This window comes from Antechinus flavipes, chromosome 5 (assembly GCF_016432865.1).
Source record: "Antechinus flavipes isolate AdamAnt ecotype Samford, QLD, Australia chromosome 5, AdamAnt_v2, whole genome shotgun sequence".
Taxonomy (NCBI): domain Eukaryota; kingdom Metazoa; phylum Chordata; class Mammalia; order Dasyuromorphia; family Dasyuridae; genus Antechinus; species Antechinus flavipes.
The window spans coordinates 201,826,548-201,852,083 of NC_067402.1; the positions used below are offsets into that span (position 1 = coordinate 201,826,548).

General features: G+C 33.9%; 1 protein-coding gene across 3 annotated transcripts in view; it reads left to right on the forward strand.

Moving 5' to 3' along the window:
- Positions 1-2,028: 2,028 nt before the first annotated feature.
- SCAF11 (SR-related CTD associated factor 11) overlaps positions 2,029-25,536 on the forward strand; it is a 90,845-nt gene continuing 67,337 nt past the window's right edge. For 2 of the 3 annotated variants that reach the window (XM_051961798.1, XM_051961800.1), the window contains exon 1: positions 2,029-2,469. The gene's annotated coding sequence lies outside the window, so the exon portion shown is untranslated. Of the gene's footprint in view, positions 2,470-7,761; positions 7,839-25,536 lie in introns of all 3 variants that reach the window. The other variant, XM_051961799.1, reaches the window with a different exon arrangement.

Genomic DNA, 25,536 nt, shown 5'->3' on the forward strand with positions numbered 1-25,536 from the left:
CAAAGGGCCTTAAAAGCCAAAGAGAACATTTTTATAGTTGATCTTGGAAGCAATAGGGAGCCACTGAAGCTTATTAAGGTGTAAATGACACGGTCCCATCTGTGATTTTAGTAAAATCACTTTACTGGTTGTAGGATGGATTGGAGTGAGGAAAGACTTGAGACAAGCCCACCGACTTTTCTATGAAAGTGCCCTAGTGCTCAGTGTCAGAAGAGCGATAGCGATATATTTGTGAAATATAAAATGAAATTCACAGACTTTGGCAACAGCTTGGATATGAAGGGATAGAGGAGAGGGAGAGGAATAGAGAGCAGTTCTGGGAGGACTCCTAGGTTGCTAGCTGGAAAGACTTGGAAAATGAGTATCCTCTTTACATGGGAGCTTCTTGAACTTTTTCCACTTGCACCCCTTTTTGGTCCCAGAAATTTTTACTCGATCCCAAATATATAGATATATAAAATAGGCATACAAATCAAACATTTACTGCCAATAAATCGTAAAGAAATTTATTTAAAAACAATTCTTTGGTATACATATAATTTTACCATTTATTAAAAACGAAGGCAAATTTGAATATTGAGATGGATGTACTTGTTTATTTTTACATAAAGAATTAAATCTTGGAGGAATATTTAATACCTTTTACTGTTTACAGATTTTTCGTGGCACCTCCCTTCAGTTAAGTGACCCCTCCCCCCCCAAATGGGGTCACAACACATACTTAAGTTTTGTTAAAAATTAGGAGGGGGAAGAGTTGAGGGGAAGAGATACTGAGTTCCGTTTTAGACATGTTGAGTTTTAGATAATTACTGAAATGTCTGCAATTTCAACTGAGAGTTTGGAGCAGGAAAGGTGGATTTGAGATGGTAATTATGAGCCGTATTTACTTAATCTGTAAACATAACGAACCTGTTTGAAGCATTAACTTGCCTTCCTACTTTTCAGACCTACCTGTTATATCTTTTATTGGGCAGTGCATCTTACACATTAACATCTTTATATCTTGCAAATGAGACCTTTTATTGAAGAGTTTTTACAAATTTAAGACAACCACTTATTAAATTTATCAACAACCACTTATTAAAGCTATGCATGCAAACAGGCACATAACAATTTGTTTACCACCTTGGTGGAAGCATTGCATATATAAAATTACAAGTAAAACTGCGATAGGGACTGGATTTGTGAATTCAGTGACAAATTGCTGGAAGAGGAAATTAAGTTTAAGGAACTGGCTTCTTGGAATTGCCTAGTGGATTGAGAGATTAAGTGACTAGTTTAGGATTACACTTGAATCCAGCCCCCTTTTCACTGTGCTTTCTCCTTTCTCCTTCAAAAGTTAAAGTAAATAAAGATAATAGAGGTTTTTTTTTAAAGTCCAAATGTAACATGCAAGGCTTGCTTGAAGTGAAATTGGGAAGGAAAAAAACCCAATTAGGTATTTTAAGATTAGGAGGTAAGGGGAGATTCCCCTCCAGGTATCAGGGGAGTTTGTGCAAAAACTCCGTAAGAGGAAGTGGAATGCAGGGGACAGAACGTGCAGACCTAGGAGGCAGGCAGCTGGTAAGCTACTTGCTGTATTTTGCATGAAGAGAAGAAACCACAAGCTCCTTTTTCGAGCTCCTCCTTCCAAGTTGCTGCTAAGTAGCCTGAAGTTAACTTTCCCCATTTTCAGAGCCTACCAGTAGCTTTGTTTCCCTAGACTCCTCCCTGGCCCCAGGGACCATCTCGTTCTGGGCTGGAAGACCCAAACCAGCCAGTAGTGCGCCAGGGCCAGACACAGACACGTGCAGCATCCGTAGAAGGCCCATCAGTGGCAGAAGCGTACGTAGCTGGAGGAAGCGCGATTTTCCTCCCTCCTTCTACCCCCCACCCCACTTTCTATCGAGGACGCTTCCCAGAAGCCTCAGCTCAGCCGCTCCTTCTCTTCCGCTCCCAGTTTGTGTGACGCGACGACGCTGGCTCGCCACGCTATCCTTAGTCGAGGTCGCAGCGCCGCCCTGCGGTCTCCTTGGGTGTCGTAGAGCTACCAGAACGGGAAGACGGAGGCCAAGAGCAAACGCGGAGTGGGCAGAAGCCAGGTCCGGTTGCTGCCGCGTGCCGACATGTGGTAATCTAGCTAAGCGGAGAGCAGTCCGGGGGGATCGGCTGGGGGAGGAAAAGAAGAGGAAGGAAAGGAAAGCCCTGAAAGACGAGGTGGAGACGCATCAGCAGCGGCGCCCGCGGTACACAGAGGTTTAGCATTGCTCTGGTCCCTGTTAACCCCGCCGCCGCCTCCTTCCGGCGCGGCCCAGTTCGTGCAGCTTTTAGTACTGGAGACTCGGCGGTCCCCGGAATACCTTACGACAGTGGAAGTGGAGGAGTCCATGTTGGGGAACTTGGTGACCGAGTGACGGTGACCGGGAGACTTGTGTGGAGGAAACACCCTAACTACCCCGCTGTGAGCGGGAGCCTTGTCTGCAGCCTGAGGTAAACATCGGGCTCGCGGGGGGAGGAGGGGGGAGGGCGGGGGGAAGGGGGAGGGGGATTGAGAGGAAGGGGGAAGAAAGAGTGAGCCGCTCGGAAGGCCTTGGGATCTGCGGGGGCTCGGCCGAGGGGGAGGGAGTGAGGAAATAGAACCTGATTGGGGGCGGGAGCAAAGTTTCTGCTCCACGCGCGGCCCACTGGGCACCTTGCTGGTAGTGGAGAGAAAACTTGGACCATTTATCTTTCGTCCCTCCTTCCCCCCCGCTAGGCGGGCTGCAGGCTCCCCTGCAGGTACGCGGAGTCTGTCCGGCACCCTTTTCCTTCCATTTCCTTCTTGTGGCCTACCCGTCCCTTACCCCTCCCCAAGCTTGCAGCGTTTGTAGCTGGGGGGGTGGGGTTTGCGGGGGGGACTGATGATGAAGAAGCGGGTGCAAAGTCGGACTTCTTTCCCTCCCCATTTCCTCTCTTTCCTTGGAAGCTGACTGCTTCTGTTTGACTTTGGGTCTTTTAATGCTGCATTCGTCGATATTTTCCTAGTTTTCTTGAGAAACCAAACTTTTAAGCATTGACCTTTCCATGTAAGCGAGGAACTTTTAAGCATCAGTGTGTATTTGCCTTCCTTTCATCCCCCCACCTCAAACTACTGCTTAGCTGATTCATTGCTGTGATAACAAAAGGTCCAGATTGCTAAACTTACTGGGATCTTTATACCCCGCTTCCCCTCCAAGCTGAAAGCCTTATCCTTTCTTAAAGGGAAAAAAAAAAGAAAGGAATCTTCCTTCTCGTTTTTAATCCATGTTAGTTTTCTTTTTTTTAAATAGCCTTCTTAACGAAAACTTCTGAATTAATTGCTGAACATAGTTACAAAATTAAATATTTTGTTTTTTAAAGTTCATCAGTTTATATCTAAATCAGTATGGATTATTTTTTCAAGGTTGTGACTAAGCCACTCCTATCATTTATGTTATACAGTTGGAGTAAAGAAAGATTTTAAAATATTACTGTCATTTGTTAAAGCTAATAACATTAAAGAAAAAACAAGTCCATAAGAGCAAAATGGAATTGATATCTTTTGGAGGTTGCAAACACTTTAAAGAGCGAATGGTCCTATTAGGAATTTCCAGTATGCAAAATACTTGAAATCTAGTTTCTCGTTTGTAATTTAATTTTTCTTTTGCATGAGATCAGTTATTAGTTACCCAAACTAAGTAAAGATTTTTAATATGGAAAATCCTTTGTCAACTTTAAAGCATATTATTGAAGACCCAGATATAAATAAATTTTTTAATTTCAAAAAAGATGTTGTGTATTATGTATACACACATATATATTGCTGTATATTAATCCAAATCTTAACTGAATATTGGAAGGAAAAGAATTTCATCCTAAATTTAATGGTTTCTAATTTTAGATAATTTTTTAAAAACTTTTTTTTTAGTACAACTACTTTGAATTTTCCTTCTGATAAATTCAGTATTTGTTAGCATCTTCCATTAAAATATTTTAAATTTATCAGAGTTTTACTATTCCTGAAAAAGTTGATTTTGGTTGGTAGGAGAAAAGGGTGAAACTACTGATTAAATGAAATGAGTCCTCCCTGAATTTTTTTTTTTTCCTTATGCTACATATTGGCAATATAGAGAAATGGGTTTAATTTCAGCTAAAGATTAGTTATGTCCTATCTGCATTTTTTTCCCCTTTTGCTATGTCTTAATTTCAACTAAAGACTTGTTATGTAGCAAATATTTTAATAATTGTATTGTCCTTTCATTTCAGAGGGTAGTGACTTTTTGTGATGAGTTCAGTAAATTATTTAACTGTGTAAAATTATTTTAGAATTTAAACTTAAACAATACCTACCATAGAAGTCATCACAGTCATAGAATTTGACAATTGCAAGGAAACTCAGTAGCTGTCTGGTCCAATTCATATTAAAGGAATCCTCATTACAATTATCTGAGAAATGATCAACCATTCTCTGCTGGGAATGTTATAATAGCTCCTTTCAGTTTTATACAGCTCTAATTGTTAGAAAGTTTTTCCAGTAGTAAAGCCTCATCTTGAGTCTTCATAACTTCTACTCATTTCTCCCATGGGATGACATATAAAAAAAAAAAATCTGACCCCTTTTTCCATAAGATAATCCGTCAGATGTTTCAAAGAAGCTATCACAGCCTTAGTATTCTTTTCATCTTACACTGCAGACTATAAGCTCATTAGGATAAACATTTCTCTTAGTCTCCTCTTTATTCTCTAAGATATAATGTCACTATATAGAGTAAATCAGTAATTTTTAACTGATTTCATTTGTAAATAAATTGATCATAACCAAAATCTAGTAACCACCAAGACTTTACAACTCCAAAGAAATGATTTACAAATAGTCAAATGCAATTATTTGTTAAATGTCCAAAGGGGAATTAGGTTCAATGATTTCTGTTTAGATTTCTAAAGCTCTACCTTTTTTTCAAGTACAAAAAATATGGAAGTGAAAAGTCAGGTGTAAAATGGGAGAAATAAAATTTTAAAGTATTTACTGAGAAAACTGGATTTCATTTTTGCCCTCAAATAGATTCAGTTCTACTGTAATATCAGATTGAATGCTTTGGGGTTTTAAGATAATGAGATGGAGGAAAATGAAGTCAGAAAGTATGTGCGGACTAAGAGTCTGGCAGGTAAAGTCTACTGCTTATATTTAATATTTATTGTGTGCTGTTTTATTAATAAGGCACTATTTTTTAACTGAGTTTAATCCCTGAATCCTTCTAGTTTGTTTTTCTTCTGTTCTAAAACATGGTCTCCTATAGATAACAAATATCCACAGTGAGTTTTTTTTTTGAAAAATGAGGTCAGCATGAAGACATAAACCTAGTTTTCACTCTTTATTGTCTGAATAACATTCATATTTAAGGTTATCTGGGTATCAGTTCTCGACCCCCCCTCCCCCCCCATACTTGCTGTGTGAACACAAACAAATCACTTAAATCTCTCAGCCTTAGTTTTTTCTTCTGTAAAAAAAAAAAAAAAAAAAAAAACAAGTATGCACATCGTAGTTTTGTTGTGAAGGAAATGTTTTACCAAACTTACACTATTATATAAATGATTATTGATTAATGTAATTGAACATTTGTTAGGGTATTTCATCATCAAGATCCTACTTTGTGGAGGGAATACCCACACTGATGAAATCCTGTATCTTTAAATAAAAGAAGTGTTAAGTTATTTGATTATCTTACATTTTATTATCCCAATCTTAAAGGTGAGAAAATTTACTTATGGACAGAGGCTTAATTTCTTGGCCTACATGATAAGAGAAACTGTAGATTATAGAATCTTGGATTTGAAATTACTATACATTTATAGGTGGTAATAATAGGGCTAGCTATAGAGTCAGGAATACAAGGATTTAAATCTAGACATATAGTTCAGCTATGTAACCATGGACAAGTGATTTAAACTCTCAGTTTGCCAAGACAATTCTAAAATAATAAATTTCAGACCTGCTTTGGTGGAAAAAGTTTTCAAAGTGGCAATTCCCAACATGAATGAAATTGCAAATTTGAGCTCCCTTCACAAAAAGTACATGTTATATTCCCTCCATACTATGTCAGCTCCTTTTAGAAAGGGACTTTTATTTTTGGATTTATATCTTCAGTTCTTTACACATAGTGCTTAGTAGATGCTTGTTGAATTCCTATAATGTGAAGATTCTCAGAACATTACATGTGTTTTTATTCAAATGTAAGTATACCAATTTGGTTTAATATATAGGTGTTTTCGTTTATAGATTAGGTTCCTTTTCTGTGGTTTGGCTCCATGAGGTTACTTTCAGTTTTGAAGTTCAGTGAAAGTTAGAGGGAGATAGATTTAGGCTCAGTTTCTGACCATTTGAGTTCTCCACCATGTCTCAGTAAAGCATTTATTATACCTACTTTGTGCCCAGGGCAAGGGAGTGGGGGGGAGGGGATTAAGGTGAATAAATGCAAATGTATAGAGAGTAATAAAATATAAGGTAATTTGAAGAAGATGGTACTATCATTTGGTGTATATGGAAAAACATGCAGAAGGTGCTTCAGTTATATCTTAAAGGAGGAGAGATTGAAGACAAAAGTAAGGAGGCATGTATGCATTCTATACTTGGGGGATGTCTGGTACAAAGACTGAGAGAGGAGATAGCCTGTCATATGGGAGATAGAGAAAAGGGTAGTTTAACTTGATCTCAGAGTAGAAGTAGGAGAAATGTCCAGTGAAGTTGGTGAGAGCTTGAGGTTTGTGTACAAAGACGGTGCATTTTATCCTAGAGATAAGAGAAAACCACTAGAATTGATTTGAGTAGGAGAGTCAGAGGATCTGATCCATGTTTAATCAAAATTTACCTTTGCAGTAGTGGATAGAATGGACTACTGTAGTGAGAAAGTTGGGGTCCTAAAACCAATTAGAAAGCTTTTGTAAAATTCCAGTTGACAAGTGGCTCTGTCACTGGCAGGCTGACAGAGTGAGTGGAAGGCTCTGTGAGTGGAAAGAAAGATTTGGATGCAAGAGATGTTATAGAACTCAAAATGGCAATATTTGGCATCTATGTGGGGTAAGAAGGAAATAAAAGAATTTGGAATAATGCTAGGAAATTGTAAGAATGGTGAAATAGAGAAGTAGTGAGCTGCTAAAATTAGACAAGCATATGGATAACTAATATGTCATATCTAAGTATTTCCTGCTTTGGGAAAGAACTTTGACCAAGACCCCTAAGTTTCCTTCCAAACTTAAGACTTAATAGTCAAAACATGCTTACTAAAATTTTAGTTTGAGTGTTAATTAAAATGTTTATGTGCATATTTCTTTTGTTATAGATCTATTCTGACTTGTTTGGTTAGTGAAATTTAAGGGGAAAAATGAGCCTTGAAATTAGACTAGCTGAGTTTTATCTAGACAGATTAAAAACCTTGAGTCACTTGCTAAAGCATAAAATTAGAGGGGTCACTATGGTTTTGCAAGGAGACAGTTATGCACAATTTAATTTGCTTTTGTAATAAAATGATACGTAGATTATTAAATTATTGATGTGGCTACAGTTTTCTTGATTTTGGGGAAAATTCTGATTCTTTCTCATATTAGTATTCACAGAAAAGTAAATTCTAGTTAAGGGGTGATCAACTCCCTTGAAGAGTAGTACTTTTAAGTTACTGATAACATGATATTAATAAAAGGGCAGCATATTGACTTAATATTTTTATAGAAGTTGATGCTAGCCTAATTTGTTAAGCATTTTAATTCTCTTATCTCTTCAACCCTTTTCAGTCTGGCTTCCAAACATGTTACTCAACTGCAACTGCCTTTTGGATTTTACATATAAGTCTGTCACTTCTCTATAACAGGTGGGTAGCATTCTTTTCCATCTATTCCAGAATAGCAGTTTCCACTCTTTCTCTTTTCTTAGCCTCATCCAGATCCATATCATAGGTTCTTCTCCTTTCTTTTCATTTCGAGTGTCTTTTCCCTATCTCCTCTTTGAATTCAGTATTTATTTTGATTATGTCTTGAAAATTTCTCCCATTTATCATATATGTATATATACACATATATTTATATGTATGTAGTACATAGTTGTTTTCATATTATTTCTCCCATTAAGCTTTTTAAGAGGAGTTTTTTTTTTTTTTTTTAATTTAACCCATTGTTTAGTATACACAGTGCCTGGCACATAATAGAAACTTAATGAATTCTTAATAAATTGCCATGCCCAATTTAAAATCTGTTCCAAAGCAGTCAGATCAGATTCTTTAGCTGAATATTTAGTGACCAAATACCTAACTCATACAATATAGCACTTTTAAAGTTTTAGATGGTCTAGTTGTTTGAAAGATTTTTAAAAAATAAATATTGATATGAGATTAATTATATGGCATTTTGTGGTTTTATAGACCGATTCCCTTTAAACAACTTTTAAACAAGACAGTCTAAGTATTATTCCCTTTTACAAAGGAACAGCCTTTAATATATGTCCTATATTTTATCATAGCACAGAGTCAATGCCCTGATTATAACCAACTTATCATATCAATCTATTCATTAATCAGCAGAAATTAAGTGCCTTCTGTTTGTCAGTACTGGGCTTAATACTGGGGATGCAAAGAGAAAGATAAAAATGTCTCTGACTTTAAGGAATTGGCATTGTATTGAGGAGACAATTTTATTCATCAGGCTTGCCTCTTGCTTTATTTTTGGAATTTTAAGAAACAAGAGTTGAATGTAGCCTATCCTTGGTTGCTATGTAATGGAAGTGCTGGAAAATAGTGGTAGCAATATAAAATTGATATTTATTCTTTGAACCTGAAATAGTTTGGGCCATAGACTTGCTGCCTACCTTTGTCAGGAAGAAAAAAAAAGGTGAAACTTTTTAGTTTTTTTTTTTTTTTTATTTTAATCTAGTATATGAATTTTTTTCCTATTAGGCCTGTCACTTTAAGCATATGCTAGGTGTGGGGCAGCTGAATGGTGCAGTGGTGGATAGAGCACCAACCCTGAAGTCAAGAGGACCTGAGTTCAAATATGGTCTCAGACATTTAACACTTCCTAGCTGTGTGACCTTGGGCAAGTCACTTAACCCAATTGCCTCAGCAAAAAAAAAGAAAAAGAAAAAGAATATTCTAGGTGTTTGAAAGTTTTATGTTTACAATTTAGTTTCTAAAATCTTTAAGCAAATGTTTGAGTGTATACTATATGAAGGAGAAATGATGGTATTATTGAAGAAATATTTTTTAATACCTAAAGACTGGAAACATTTACTTCTCTTTCAAAGTATAGCTTTTATAGCTGCTGGTTATTAACACATTGATACATTAAGAAAGGGTACACTATTAGTCAAATGCCTGAAGATTTTCAGTCTTAAATTTTTCAGCATAGTCATGTTTTTAACTATCTGATATCCATTTTGGGTGTTATTACATGAAGTTAAATTTGTTGTAAGGCATGCTGAGTTAAATTTGCTAATTTTCAGTTACTCGAGAGTAGAAATGTTGAATTCTATGTTTTTTACGATGTTTGTGATGCTAGAATTCAGTGGCTAGATTGGAAAAGTTGAACAACTTTATGGGTTTAGTAATTATTAAAGATAATTTTGCCAAATTTGTTAAATTAAAGTAGCTAAACAGTCTCTTATTATAATCAAGTAAAGTAGAATCAATAAAAAATGAAGCTATAAATCTTAACTTTCTCTTAGATTTTCTCACCCTATAGATGAGATGTTTAACAACTTAATCCCATGTAGATAGATATTTGCTTTGAGTTTTTTATTTCCTTGTTAAAAAAAAAAAAAAAAACTAAGCAGATGAAAATCAATATGAATTAGAATATATACCCAACCATCCTTTTGTTTTTATAAATATCTTTTAGTTTTCACTGAAATGTTTGTTCTTTCTTACTGTATTGGCCTGAGTATTTTTCCAAGTCTTTGGCTTCTCTTCTCTCTTGTTTGCTTGCTTCTGTTCTTCAGAAAGAGAAAGATCAAGTGATTTTTACTTTGTTATTTAACTTGAGTTATCTTGGACTTTGAGCCATTTTCAGCATGATTGAGACTTTAATAGTTGTCTATGTTGCAAGTAAATATTCCCTACCCTTAACATCCAGTGTTAACTAGAACCATTTATTGGTTAATAGAATCCGGGGAAATCAGATTTTTCAGAGATAGTAAAATTGCAGAGAATTTAGTAATTCATCTGAATGAAACTGGTGTACTATATGTGTAAAAATTATTACTTGGAATTTGTGATTATTTATAGAATATAACATAGGATTCCAGTTTTCAAAAAAGGAAGATAGTTATTTATCTGGGCCTCTTTGATGTCTGCTCTTTTTGCTATTTCAATATGCATTAATATTTCTTTTAGATGGCTAGTGGGGAATAAAGGACTAGTTGGTTTATTTTGCTATTGTTGGAAAGCTCTTTATAATTTTTCTAAAGATCTTGACTATGGGGAGATTTTGTTTTCTCTCTATTGTAATTGAGAATTTTTTGATGGAACAGTTTTGTGACTGGAGAAAACAATTTTTAGTTTGAGATAGATGAAAATCATTGGCCCTCTTTTACTTTTCATTTTCTCTACCTACCTAAAATCATCTAATAATACTAATGACTTGTTTGTGTTCTTTCCCAAATATACAGAAGCTCTTAGTCTTCTCTAATAAAAAACATCCTCAAAGGTAATAGTAGATTTTCTTGGAAGAGATGGTAGCAGAAATAATATGTTATATAAAGAATTTGTATGGTGAGATTGCCAGTGTAATTGCAAAGGGTAGAGGATGGTAAAGCTTTACATATATTTTTACTTTAGTTTGACCATTGGTATTCTGAATGTGAACTTGTCTAATGATCAGTAAGTGAACATATGCTAGAGGAACTGAATCATATCCATTTTGACATTCTTGAATAAATAATAGCAGAAAAAAGAAGTTAATACCAAAGTATGGGTCATGGGTACAACTGAGACTAAGAAAGAACTTGTCAATGGTTTTTATTCTATATTCAATGGCAAGACACATTTCTTCGAATATTCATATATTTCAGAACTGATATTTTAATAGTAGCAATGTTGTATTTTCAAAAGACCACCTTGTGGCCTGTAGCTTTTATACTAGTATTGGTTGCTGAGGCAGAAGTGTCACGTGAAATTAATATATGCTCTAATACTTGGTTATTTTAATGCAAAGGTGGGGGGAAAACCGTTGAGTATGGCAATATGAAAAAAAATGTTTCTGAAAAAAGGAATGAGAGATGCCAAAGTCTCATTGATTTCTCAGAAACCTCATGTCTCTGCATTATGAACACTTTCTTGGAGAAAAGAATTGTTATGTGCCACACATGGTGAGTACTAGATAACACCATAAGAAATAAAATATTATATATTAACTGACAGGAAAAGACTTATTTATTTGAGGGTTAGCCCTGAATTAGTAGTTGTGAATAATTTTCATTGATTTGTCAGAGCTAATAATAGAATTCTTTTAAAACAAGATAATGAGAAAAGTATATGATATACAATTGAAACATGTAAACCTTGAATTATTTAAGCAAATAATTTAAAAATGGAAAACAGATCTCAAAAATAATATTGATATCGACAAAATGTATCTAGAAGTTAGTTTACCCACTATAAATAAGATATAATAGCTCCTGATAAGTGCCAGGCACTGTTGTAAGTGCTGGGATTCCATGACCAGTAAATGAAACAATTCTTGCTCCCAAGGAACTTAATTTTTAATGGAGCATCCAAGTACTTATAGAAGCATATATAGAAAATAAAAGAGAAAAAATACAAATCATTTAAATATAAAGTAGTTCAAGAGGAAGGGCACTAACATAATAATAGCTAACATTTATAAAATGTTATACTCTATGCTAGGCACTTATTATAGAACTAAGAGAAGACTTGAAAGATAGATGCTATTATCATCCCTATTTCACCCTTAAGGAAACTGAGGTAAGCAGAGATTAAATAACTTGCCCAAGCTAACACCGTTAGAAGGTGTTCAATTCAGATCTTCTTCACTAAGGCCTAGTATTCTCTTCACTATACCTCCTAACTTTCTGAAGAAAAAGACCCCAAAAAGTGGCTTAGTCAGCAAACATCTAATATACTCACCAAACAGAGAGAGATGATAGTTCGAGGCAACTCTAGATTAGAATATAAACTTACTTGTAAACTCATGAGTGTACTATTAAAGAACAATATTATGTTACAAAGTTGAAGAAATCAATGGTGGGTAATCTAGTTAAGAAATAGGTTGGCAAGATATTCGCTTAAGCGAAGGTTTTTATCCCAAGAACATTTAGAATAAAACTGTAAGAAAGACTACTAATATAAGACAAATGGAAAAAAGATGTCTAAGATCATTATAACAAAACTGTTATCTGTATTAAGGAGGTTATAGAATCTCCCCACATTTGGGGGTGTCCTTGAGTTTCTTACTGAAGTACAAATGGTACTAAAGAGATCAGATACAAGGAAAGCAGTTTATTTGAACTAATTATATGTGGAGCTCAATACTAAAAGTCATTCATTTGTGAGCTTGAAGTTATCTGAAGGGGAAAATACAAGATAAGTCTTATAGAAAAATCTCATGCCTTATGAATACCAAAAAAGGTGACCAGAAAAACTCTCAACTTGTTTGTCATCTTTCCCATCTATACAAAATCTTTTCTTTATTAGTCAAATGAAGAGCATCCTCAAAGGTAAATTTCCTTGGAAGAGATGGCAACAGAAATAATATCCAACAAACTTCTGATAATGCACATTAGATAAGGCATCATCAAATAGGAATACATATGCTTTTTGTGATGTAGGAGATCTAATACAAAGTTGAGGTTGAAGAATGAATTTCTGTGAATAGTAAGGTCCTCCAGATAATTCTGTTTGTGGATGACTTTGAGCTAATGGCTTTAAGCCCCAGAAAGTTGCAAATAATTGCAATCACTGAAAGAAATTTGACTTGATCATCCACATAGGTATGACCAAGTGATTGAATTGTGGTTCTCAGATTTTAACATACTTTTGTAAAAACATCTTCAAGTACTTGGATGCCTGAGACAGATGGTATACATAGACCAGTTGGGCCAAAAATCGTACAGAAAAATTGAAGGGAAGAAAAAAAAGGGCTAAATTGCCCTTTTGGATTTTGGATTTGGACAAATCCTTTACTTATACCAAACTTTCCATAAAAGCAAAGGCCTATATGTTTAATAACTAAGATTCTGCTGCTATTGCTTTTGTAGCAATAAGGTCACAACTGCTTCCTCTCTTAGTCTCATTAAGTCATTATTACACAGAGGACAATGGAAAGATTGATGGTGGGTATGATAAAATGTGCAGTTAGGTCTGTTCATCTGAATAATGAATCCCATGAAGTTACATTTAAATTTGCTCTATTTGAAATTATAATTACATGTGTAAAAATGTCATTGGTTTCAGCTCTATGGAGATAAACAATGAAATTTTTTTTAAAGTAGGTTTTTTTGTTTATTAAAATAAAATAATCAGGAATAAGGAAAATGTATTTTTTTCAAGTTTTTTTTACAAACACCTCATTACTTTGTTTATTCTCAAAAAATCTATTCTGAGAGCATACAAATCATTGATCACTTCTAGTTCTGGATGATCCAACTTGTTTTTAAGTTATTTTAGCACAACTTTTAGGAAATGTTGCAAGGACAACAATATCATGTTTAAAGCAGTACTGATTTCAGATAATTCCTCAGGTCATCCAGTAATACCTGATTCACTGTATAAAAATGTGAACATAAAAATTTTTAGAGATTGTAGATAAAGCTTTCTGTATTTACTAGCATATGTATGAAGGGAAAAAAAAAAGCTGTTTAGTATATATTGCTAAAATTTTTTGCCCAATACACAACAGTGTGCAGTAAAAAAAAAAAAAAAAAGTACACTTAGTGTTTCTGAACACAGTTTCCCTCATCTCCATTTGGAAATGTATCTGGTCAGTCAACAGGGTACAGCAATTTATGTAATCCTAAGCAACCTATTCAACCTTGAGAGGCACTAATTACATGTGGCAGGGACCTTTTTTGCTCCCAGATGCAAGAAGCTGCATCAGGAAAGCTAGAGCCAATCAAGTTGTGTTGGGGATAAGGAGGAAGTTGTATTAGGGTCAGGAAAACTGAATCAGGAAATCACTAATCCTATCATATCTCACCCTTTGATGGCAAAGTTCTAATAGTCCTCTGAATGATTTTCCCCTATTTAAATGACTAGACAGTCCTGTCATAGGTAAGAAAAAGGAAATTAGAGAGAAAAATAAAAAAATGTGAGTCTAAGCTTTCTCTCTTTCTTTGGATGGACCAGTTCTCCAGTCTCTTATAGTAGAGGTGTCAAACATGTGGCTCCAAAGGTTGCAATGCACTCTCTAGTGTGGCTCAAACCTGATTAAAATGCAATTGGAAACCATTTAACAAAAGAACTTAAAATATAATAAAACTTTGGTAATATTGCATCTCAAAAAGTTAGCATGTGGCCTGCAAGGAGCCTTATGTCCACTTCAGTGACCCCTGTTTCTAAGTGAGGATGCCACCACTGTTTTACAGGACAGTTTATAGTCAATACTAAGGAGAAGGTGGGGGGAGGGGAGAAGGGAGAGAAGGAATGTGTGATATGTGGAGGGCATGTCACAGAAATGGTGAGGCATACAAAAAGCTGGAGATCCTACACTTTTATTTCCTCCTTCAAAAGGAATTCTAATCTAATTTCAATTATAACTCTTAATCTAATTCTACGTGATGAATGCTGGATGTTCAGAGTGCACCATGCATTGCCTAATGCAAAGTGGTATTGACGAACAAGAGCAGCCCCAAGAACATTAAAACTACAGCACAGGTGGTGATCCCCTAGCATAGTTGAAGATTTCTTCTCCACTAAAGTGATGATGATGATCAGGAACAACTCCAGAAATATCAGGGACTCTGCACAGATTTTTGTAATATACTTAGCAGTTTTTTATCCTGTCACAGGTTCATCTGTGGTAAAGTGACTAAACAGGTTCTAACAGCTTTTCTTATACCCAATCCATTTTGGGTTCTAAGTTGAGACGGAGGCTCTTCCCAAACTATTACTTGCATAGTATTCCTTGGTCCAACAACTGAAACCTCCCTCACTCAGAGAGCTATATCAAACTCTTGGCTTCTTAGGCCTCTTTCTGTAGGACAGCTGCCCTCTTCTTCCACAGTGACTAAATAAATACTCTTCCTCACCCTCATTCAGTGATTCAGGTCAGTCACCAAGTTAACTAAGGGTTCTCCTTTCTTACGAGTACATATCCAACATAATTATTTAGCAATACTTTTACTTCTTCCATACTCTTAGGTGCCTCCCAACAGTGTTGCTCCTTTTTATGGAAAGAAATTCCCTAAACCATTTCAAACTATACCAAAATATGCTAGTTGAGAGAAACCTGAACTACTTTTCCAAGATGTATAGAGACTTATAAAAGAGCAAGGACCTTGAAGCTAAGGCAATGCTGTTCCAGGAAAGGAATAAAGAAAGGCAGGAGAGGATTAACTGGAACAAAGTCCAGAAACACTTTATTCTTAGCAGATAAATCTTCCTGGAGACTGGATCTAAGAAATCACTAGAGAAGGAAATGTCTATCTTCTTTCCAGGATAGCCTCGACTTATCATATATATGGCTTCTGGGAGGTTGCTCACTATTGTAGGTAGTCAGCTACATACTGATACAACTATTCATCAGTACTGTCAGAACTCTTATCCTGTTATAGGAAAAGTTCCATTTTTCCCATTGGGGGACAGATTGGGAGTCCCATGGATTAGTAACTATCTTGAGCTTATTAACAAAGAGGATCATAAGTATCCTGTGCCTGGCATAATAAACTACTACTTGAATATTCATATTGATCCTGGATCCTCTTCCCAACTTCTGCCATTCTTGTAATCCAAGGTTAGAATGTTTTAAGATGTCTTTATGGTCTTTACTTCGGGTATTTTTATTTTTCGAAGGTAGTCCTGTATTTTGTTTGTGGTGGTGTTTGTTTTTTAATAGCATATAGTTGTAAAAAGAAGCTTACCTTTATTTTTCAATTTCTTCTGGTTTTGTTGTGACTTTCCTTAGGTATTTTGATATTTGTTTGAGGCACTCCTCAAAACCTAAATCTTGTTAGACTACTTTATGATTTTTCTGATGAATTTTATTAAATACTAATCCTTGCTCCAATAGCTGGGATCTTTAGGTTTCTGAGATATTAGCTTACTGGGTTTGTTTGCTTGCATATATTGTGTACCTGATCTGTTCCACTAGTCAGACTCTTCAGACTCTTACTTTTAAACCAGTACCAAATAATTTCCATGATTTTTTTTTTTTTTTTTGTAGTTGGAGACATTGAAATGGCTAGGCCCCTTCTTTCCTCTTTCTGATTATTTCTTTTGAGATTTTTCACTTTTTGTTCCTCCAAATGAGTTTCTTCTAAAAGTTACTGTTTCAAATAATTTAATATTCTCTAATTGAACCTTCATATCCTCAAAAATAGTGTTTTATTTCCTCTTTACCTGTGTTTATTCTCCTATTTTTCTTATCACTATTTGCAGAATTTCTAAACCTATTTCAATTTATAATGATTCTGAACATCATTGTTTTACTCTGACATTTATCTTTATATAAAGATGTCTAACTTACCCTTAGTGTATAATATATGATGATGCTTCTTATTTTCAGACATATGCTATTTATCCTGTGAAGGAAAGGTCCATTTTTTCTGGTGTTTTTTAGCAGAAATGTGTATTAGATTTTGTCAAAAAAAGTGGGTTTTTTTTTTTTTTTTTTTGGGTATGTTTATAATCATAATTTTTGTTATTATTTATAACATCTATTTTGTTTGTGGTTTTTGTAATATTGAACAAATCCCACATCCCAGCTGGTATTAATATATAATCTTATTGATAGCTTTCTAGACCCTCTTTTGCTAATGTTGCTAATATTAAAATTTTCTTCAGTGCTAATTAGGGAATTGACACAAAATTTTACCTTTGTTCTGTCTCTCCTTGTTATACGTGTTAAGGTCATATTTGCCTCTTATGTAAAAGGCATTTGGTAAAATAACCCTTTTGCAAATACTTTATATAATTGAATTGTTGATGGAATTTTTAAGTCTACTTGTTTTTTACTTTTTTTTATACATTTTTTTCTTTTTGGAATATATGATTGTTAGTATGTAGTTTGGCAAACTAGTTCCTAATTATTTCCTTTATTTCTTTGTTTGTATTGAATTTTCCTTTTCAGTTTTTATTCTAGTGATTTGATTTTCTTTCCTTTTTTTTTTTTTTTGTAAAAATAAATGACTTACTGATTTTTCCCTTTAGAAACTAGCTACTAATTTTATTCGTTTTTATTTTCTCTTTCATTTTTGTTACTTTATTTCTCAGATTTATTTTAGTATTTAATTGGAATTTTTTACTTTGTTGGTACTTTCTTCCTTTCTCCTTTTCTTCCTTCCTCTTTTTGATCTTTGACTCTTTTATTGATAAAATTGATCAGGGATATGGACTATGCCTGTAAGATTGTTCAGCAGTTTTGCAATTGATGGGCATTTCCTCTATTTCCCATTCTTTGCCATTAGAAGAAACTATTATAAATATTTTTGTACATGTGGGTCCTTTTTCCTTTTTTATGATTTCTTAGTGGTATTGCTGGATCAGAGTGTGTACAATTTTGTAGCTCTTTGGACATAGTTCCAAATTATATTCCATCCACTCCTTCAACAATGCATTAGTGTCCCAATTTTCCTACATTTATCATTTTCCTTTTCATTCATATTAGCAAGTCTAATAGGTATGAGGTGGTACCTCAGACTTGTTTTAAATAACATTTCTCTAATCTGTAGTGTTCTCTTCTTTTTCTATAATATGATGGTTCTCTGGGAGCAGGTTTTTTGGGGAGGTTTTCTGGAGGCAGCCTTAGTTTCAGTTCAGATCAATAATCACCTCAAATGCAGCCAGCTGATAAAATCCAAACGTTTATTTTATCCTTCCAAGTCTTGTCTAACTGAGGCCTCCACTCACTCCTGGCTCTCAATCTCCCAGAGTGCTCTTTGGCCCTGAGAACTTCTTGCTTATATGCTGTACACTGAGTACACACCAATCATTATATCACTGGGAAACTGTTATTTATTGTAGGATTAAATCAGTTCTAAACTAGATTTACAGATTGTCTCCTCAATTCCACTTAGGACCTTGTTTCAAGTTCTGGCCCATAACATCTCCTTGTAGCATCAGATCAATCATACTGAACCATGCTAAATTAGATAATTATTTTCTTTATCAATTCTAATGACTTAACACTTTGTAAGGATTTCAACACTAATCAATAGTGATTTGGAACATTTCTTCATATGACTATAGGGAGCTTTACTTTTTAATCAAAAAACTGCCTGTTCATATTATTTGACCATTTATCAATTGATGAACCAATTGGATTCTTATAAATTTGTTTCAATTTTCTCTATATTTTAGAAATGAAGCCTTGATCAGGAACACTGGCTATAAAATGTTTGCCTGCTTTTTTTACTTTCCTTCTAATCTTGACTGTATTTGTATTGTTTGTGCAAAAACTTTTTAATTTAATGTAACCAAAATTATCCATTTTGCATTTCATAATATTCTCTATCTCATGTTTGTTCATAAATTCTTCCTTTCAAAATAGAATTGACAGGAAAACTGTACCTTGCTCTCCTAATTTGCTTATGGTATCACCCTTTATATCTAAATTGTGGCCTTTGGGGAGGTATTTTTCTTTAAACACATGCATAGATAGTTTTCAACATTCACCCTTGCAAAACCTTGTGTTCCAATTTTTTCCCTCCCTTCCTTCTACCCTCTCCCCTAGACAGCAAGTAATCTAACGTGCAATTTTTCTATACATGTTTTCACAATTATGTTGACAAGAAAAATCAGATGAAAAAGAAAACAATGCAAGCAAACAACAATAAAAAAAAGTGAAAATACTATGTTGTGATTCACACTCAGACCCCGCAATCCTATCTCTGGGTGCAGATCTGGGCTCTCTATCACACTGGCCCAAATCCATCAGAATTGATCATTGCATAGTCTTCTTGGTGCTCTTTATAATGTTCTCCTGGTTCTATTCATTTCACTTACCATCAGTTCATGTAACTCTCTCCAGACCTTTCAGAAATTATCTGGCTGATCGTTTCCTATAGAACAATAATATTCTATTACATTCAAATGCCATAACTTATTCAGCCATTATTCAAATGAATGGACATCCACTCAGTTTCTAGTTTCTTAAAAAGGGCTACCACAAACATTTTTGCACATGTGAATTCTTTTCCCTTTTTTATGATCTCTTTTGGATATAAGCCTAGTAGGAACACTATTGGATCAAAGGGTATGCACAGTTTGATAGCCCTTTGAACATAGTTCCAAATTGCTCTCTAGGATGGTTGGATCATTTCAGAACTCCACCAACAATGGATTAGTGTCCCAGTTTTCCAGTATCCCCTCCAACATTTATCATTATATTTCCTGTTATCTTAGCTAACCTGAGAGATGTGTAGTGGTAATTCAGCATTGTTGTTTTAATTTGAGTTTCTTTGATCAATAGTGATTTAGAGCATTTTTTCATATGACTAGAAGTGATTTTCATTTCTTCATCTGAAAATTGTCTGTCCCTATCCTTTGAACATTGACCAATTGGAAAATGACTTGTATGCTTATAAATTTGAGTCAATTCTTTATATATTTTAGAAATGAAGACTTTTGTCAGAACCCTAGGATGTATTTTTTTCCCCCAGTTTACTGTTTCCCTTCTATTCTTGTCTACATTGGTTTTGTTTGTACAAAAACTTTTAAACTTAATATAATCAAAATTACCCAGCTTGTATTCCATAATGTACTCTTATTTCTTCTTTGGCCCCAAATTCTTTCCTTCTCTACGCAGCTGAGAAATACTGTCCTTTGTTCTTCTTATTTGCTTATAGTCTCACTCTTTATGTCTAAATCATGAATCTGTTTCGACCTTATCTTGGTTTGGGGTCTTAGTTGTGATTAGTTGGTTGTGGGTTAGTGTCTAGTTTCTGCCATACAAATTTCCAATTTTCCTAGCAGTTTTCGTTAAATAGTGACTTCTTATCCCAGAAGCTGGTGTCTTTCTCTTTAAGCAAACAGTTGATTGCTATAGTCAATGATATTACATCTTGTGTGTCCATCTTATTCCAGATCCATCACTCTATTGTAAGCCAGTACCAAATGGTTCTGATGATTGCTTCTTTACAGGTTTAGATTTGATACAACTAGATTACCTTCCTTTGCATTTTTTTTCCATTAATTCCTTTGATATTTTTCTAGATGAATTTTGCTATCATTTTTTTCTAGCTGTATAAAATAATTTTTTGGTATTTTATATGAAAAGACACTGAATAAGTAAATTAACAGGTAGAATTGTCATCTTTCTCAAACAATTGATATTTTTCTGGTTGTTTAGATCTGGCTTTTTATTTATGTGAAAATTGTTTTTTAATGGTTTTCAGATAGTTCCTGGGATTGTCTTGGCAGGTAGACTCTCAGATATTTTATATTATCTACAATTATTCTTTTTCTACCTCTTGCTGCTGGGCTTTGTTGATAATATATTGAAATGCTGATAATTTATTTGGATTTATTATAAATCCTGTGATTTTGTTAAACTTGTTAATTGTTTCAAGTAGCTTTTTAGTTGAGTCTCTAGGATTCTCTTAAGTACACCATCACAACATTTGCAAAGACTGATAGTTTTGTTTCCTCATGACCTATTTTAATTCCTTCAATTTCTTTATTTTTAACTAATTGCAATTAACTATTACAATATTGAAAAATATAGAGATAATGGGCATCCTTGTTTCACCCCGTTCTTATTGGGAATGCATCTAGCTTGTCCCCATTACATATAATGTTTTCTGATGACTTCAGATAGCTATTTGTTACCATTTGAAGAAAAATACATTTATTCCTGTGTTCTCTAGTGTTTTTAATAGTCAAAAGCTTCTTCTTTATCTATTGAGATAATCATAATTTCTGTTGGTTTTGTTACTGTCCATTAGCAGAAAAACTGCTAATAGTTTTTCTAATATTGGACTAGCCCTGCATTCCTTATATAAATCCTGGTTAAAGTTGGCTAATATTGTATTTAAAATTTTTGCATCAATATTCATTAGAGAAATTGGTCTATAATTTTCTTTCTCTTTTGTTTCTTCCTAGTTTTGGATATCAGCCCATTAAAGGAATTTGATAGGATTCCTTTGCTTATTTTTCTAAATAATACAAATAGTATTCGAATTAATTGTTTTTTTAAATGTTTGGTAGGATTCACTTGTAAATCCATTTTTTTCTTAGGGAGTTCATTGATGGCTTGTTCAATTTCTTTTTCCAAGATGGAATTATTTTAGCATTTAAAAAAATTTTTTTGTCAATCTGGGCAATTTATATTTTTTTCTAAATATTTGTCCATTTCTCTTAGATTGTCAGATTTATTGGCATACAATTGGGCAAAACTCCTCATTATTGCTTTAATTTTTCCTTCCCTGGTGGTGAATTTACCCTTTTCATTTTTGATAATGGTAGTTTGATTTTCTTTTTTCTAATCAAATCAATTATCTATTGTATTTTTTTTCATAAAACTCTTTTAGTAGTTTTCTTATTTTCAATGTTATTAATCTCTTCTATGTCAGACTTTCTAATTTGGTATTTAATTAGAGATTTTCAGTTTGTTCTTTTTTTCTCTGATTATATTTGTTTATTTAAATGAAAGAATAAGGCATAAAATAATAGCAGTTGATATATATATATATAGTGATTTAACATATAAAAAGTAAGATAGACATAATCTCATTTGGACCTTATAATAACTTTATGACATATTGTTGTTTGCTTGCATTGTTTTCTTTTTCATCTGATTTTTCTTGTCAACGTAATTGTGAAAACATGTATAGAAAAATTGTACGTTGGATTACTTGCTGTCTTTTTTACAGATGTAGATATTGAGGTTTAGAGGTTAAAGCTGTAATCTTGTAAACTTAGTGACTTTTGAGGAAATTATTTCACCATTCTGGGCCCTGGTATCCTCAAATGTAAAATGAAGTAGTTGGACTGCATGATATTTGTAAAAGATGTTGTAGTAGATAGTCTGATAAATTTATACTCAGGAATCCTCTTCTCAATAAGTATTCTTTCTGAACACTTCAGTCTTTGAGAGGGTTATAAAATTTGGATTTTTTCTTAGATACTTTCTCCTCTTTCAATCTTCAAGATAGTGTCCTCTTATAATTCTCCTCCTAATTATCTGATATTCCTTTTTAGACTTTTTGTTTTGTTGTTGATCTTCATATTTTGTCACACCCATTAACTGTGTATTTGTTTGCTAAAACTTGGTCCAGAGCTCTTTTCTCTTCTACTCTAACTGTACATGTTTCTTAAATCTTGGTCCTGGGCTCTGCTCTTTTCTGTTGCTTAATGATCTCATCAGTTGTCATGTTGTTATCCCATGTTATCCAGTTATTTCTATGCAGATCAAGAGAGTAAACCTTAGTTTGTCTCTAGCGCTTCATTTTTGCATCACAAACTACTGTTTGAACATTTCAAACTCTATTACTTATAAGCATCTAAAAATAATCATGTCCAAAAGGTTAAAAAATCCAGCAAAACAGAACTCATTATCCTCTTCCCCCTTATCCCCATTAAAAAAAAAAAAAATCAAATGAAGGTGGCCTCGCTCTACCTGATCTAAAACTATCTAAGTATCTAAAGCACCAAAACCATTTGATCAGTGGAAGAGATTAGGTTCACAGGACAAAATAGTCAGTAGCTATAGCAATCTAGTGTTTGACAAAACAGTAGTCCTAATGCAGAGCTGAATGTGTCACAGTAAACTTCAATGACTCCCTTTTAACCTCTAGGACAACTTTTTAATGTCTTTTATTTAACATTTAAATCCCTTTACCACTTCTCCCCTTCCTAGATGTCCAGTCGTACACTTTGTTCCATAAACTCTCATTTCTAATTTCTTTTTTTTTAAATAATAGCTTTTTATTGACAAAACATATGCATGGTTAATTTTTCAACGCTGACCCTTGCAAAAATTTCTGTTTGACAAGCCTAAAGACCCCAACTTTTAAGATAAAAATGCACTATTTGACAAAAACTACTGGGAAAATTGGAAATTAGTATGGCAGAAACTAGGCATTGACCCATACTTAACAGCGTACACCAAGATAAGATCAAATGGGTTCATGATATAGGCATAAAGAATAATATTATAAATAAATTAGAAAAACACAAGATAATTTACCTCTCAGGCCTGTGGAGGAGGAAGGAATTTGTGACCAAAGGAAAACTACAGATCCTTATTGATCACAAAATAGAAAATTTTTATTACATCAAGTTAAAAAGCTTTTGTACAAACAAAACTAATACAGTCAAGATTAGAAGAGCAATAAACTGGAAAAACATCTTTACAGTTGAAAGGTTTTGATAAAGGCCTCATTTCCAAAACATATAGAGAACTGACTCAAAATTTATAAGAAATCAAAACATTCTCCAATTGATAAATGGTCAGAAGATATGAACAGACAATTTTCAGATGATGAAATTGAAACTATTTCTACCCATATGAAAAGGTGTTCCAAATCACTATTGATCAGAGAAATGCAAATTAAGACGATTCTTGTGATACCACTGCACACTGCTCACAGTGGCTAAGATGACAGGAAAAGATAATGATGAAGTTGGAAAGCATGTGGGGAAACTGGGACACTGATGCATAGTAACTGGAGTTGTGAATGGATCCAACCATTCTGGAGAACAATTGGGAACTATGCTCAAAAAGTTGTCAAACTGTGCATACCCTTTGATCCAACAGTGTTACTACTGAGCTTATATCCCAAAGAGATACTGAAGAAGGGAAAGGGACCTATATGTGCCAAAATGTTTGTGGCATTTGAAGTGGAAGAACATTGGAGTGTTCTTTTTTTTGGTAGTGGCTAGAAACTGGAAATTGAATGCCCATCAATTGGAGAATGGCTAGGTAAATTGTGGTATATGAATGTTATGGAATATTATTATTGTTCTGTAAGAAATGACCAGCAAGATGAATACAGAGAGGCCTGGAGAGATTTACATGAACTGATGCTGAGTGAAATGAGCAGGACCAGGAGATCCTTATTTAAGTCTGACTTTATTTGTGTGGAAAGTTTTTTGTAATTTTGCTCATATAATTCCTGACTTTCCTTTGGTAGATAGATTCCTAAATATTTTGTGCTGGCTACAGTTATTTTGAATGGAATTGCTCTTTGTATCTCTTGCTGTTGGATTTTGTTGGTGATGTATAAAAATGGTTAGGATTTATGGGGATTTATTTTGTATCCTGCAACTTTGCTAAAGTTGTGGATTATTTCTAATAGCTTTTTAGTAGAATCTCTGGAGTTCTCTAAGTATACCATCATATCATCTGCAAAGAGTGATAATTTGGTTTCCTTATTACCTACTCCAGTTCCTTTAATCTCTTTTTCATCTCTTCTTGCCAAAGCTAACATTTCTAACACAATATTGAATAGTAAAGGTGATAGTGGACAACCTTGTTTCACTCCTGATTTTTATTAGGAATTTTATTGGGAACCATTACATATGATGTTTACTGATGGTTTTAAATAGATGCTGCTGATTATTTTAAGGAAAAGTCCATTTCTTCCTATACTCTCAAGTGTTTTTAATAGGAATGGGTGTTGGATTTTATCAAATTCTTTTTCTGCATCTATTGAGATGATCATATAGTTATTGTTAATTTGGTTATTGATATAGTCTATTATGCTAATAGTTTTATTAATATTGAACCAGCCCTGCATTCCTGGTATAAATCCTACTTGGTCATGTGTATTATCCTGGGGATGATTTTCTGTAATCTTTTTGCTAATATGTTAGTTAAGATTTTTGCATCAGTGTTCATTAGGTAGATTGGTCTATAATTTTCTTTTTCTTTTTTTGTCTTACCTGTTTTAGGTATCAGTACCGTGTCTGTGTCATAAAAGGAATTTGGTAGGACTCCTTCATTCCCTATTTTTTCAAATAGTTTATATAGCATTGGTGTTAATTGTTCTTTAAATGTTTGGTAGAAGTCATATGTAAATCTATCTGGTCCTGGGGATTTTTTCTTAGGGAGTTGATTAATAGCTTGTTCTATTTCTTTTTCTAAGATGGGACTGTTTAACCAATTTACTTCTTCCTCTGTTAATCTGGGCAACTTATATTTTTGAATGTATTCATCCATTTCATTTAAGTTATCAGATTTATTGGCATAAAGTTGGGCAAAGTAACGCCTAGTTATTGCTCTAATTTTCTCTTCATTCGTGGCAAGTTCTTCCTTTTCATTTTTAAGACTTAACAATTTTATTTTCCTCTTTCCTTTTTCTAATCAAATTTACCAAGGTTTGTCTATTTTGTTGGTTTTTTTCATAGAACTAACTTTTAGTTTTATTTATTAATTCAATAGGTTTTTTTTACTTTCAATTTTATT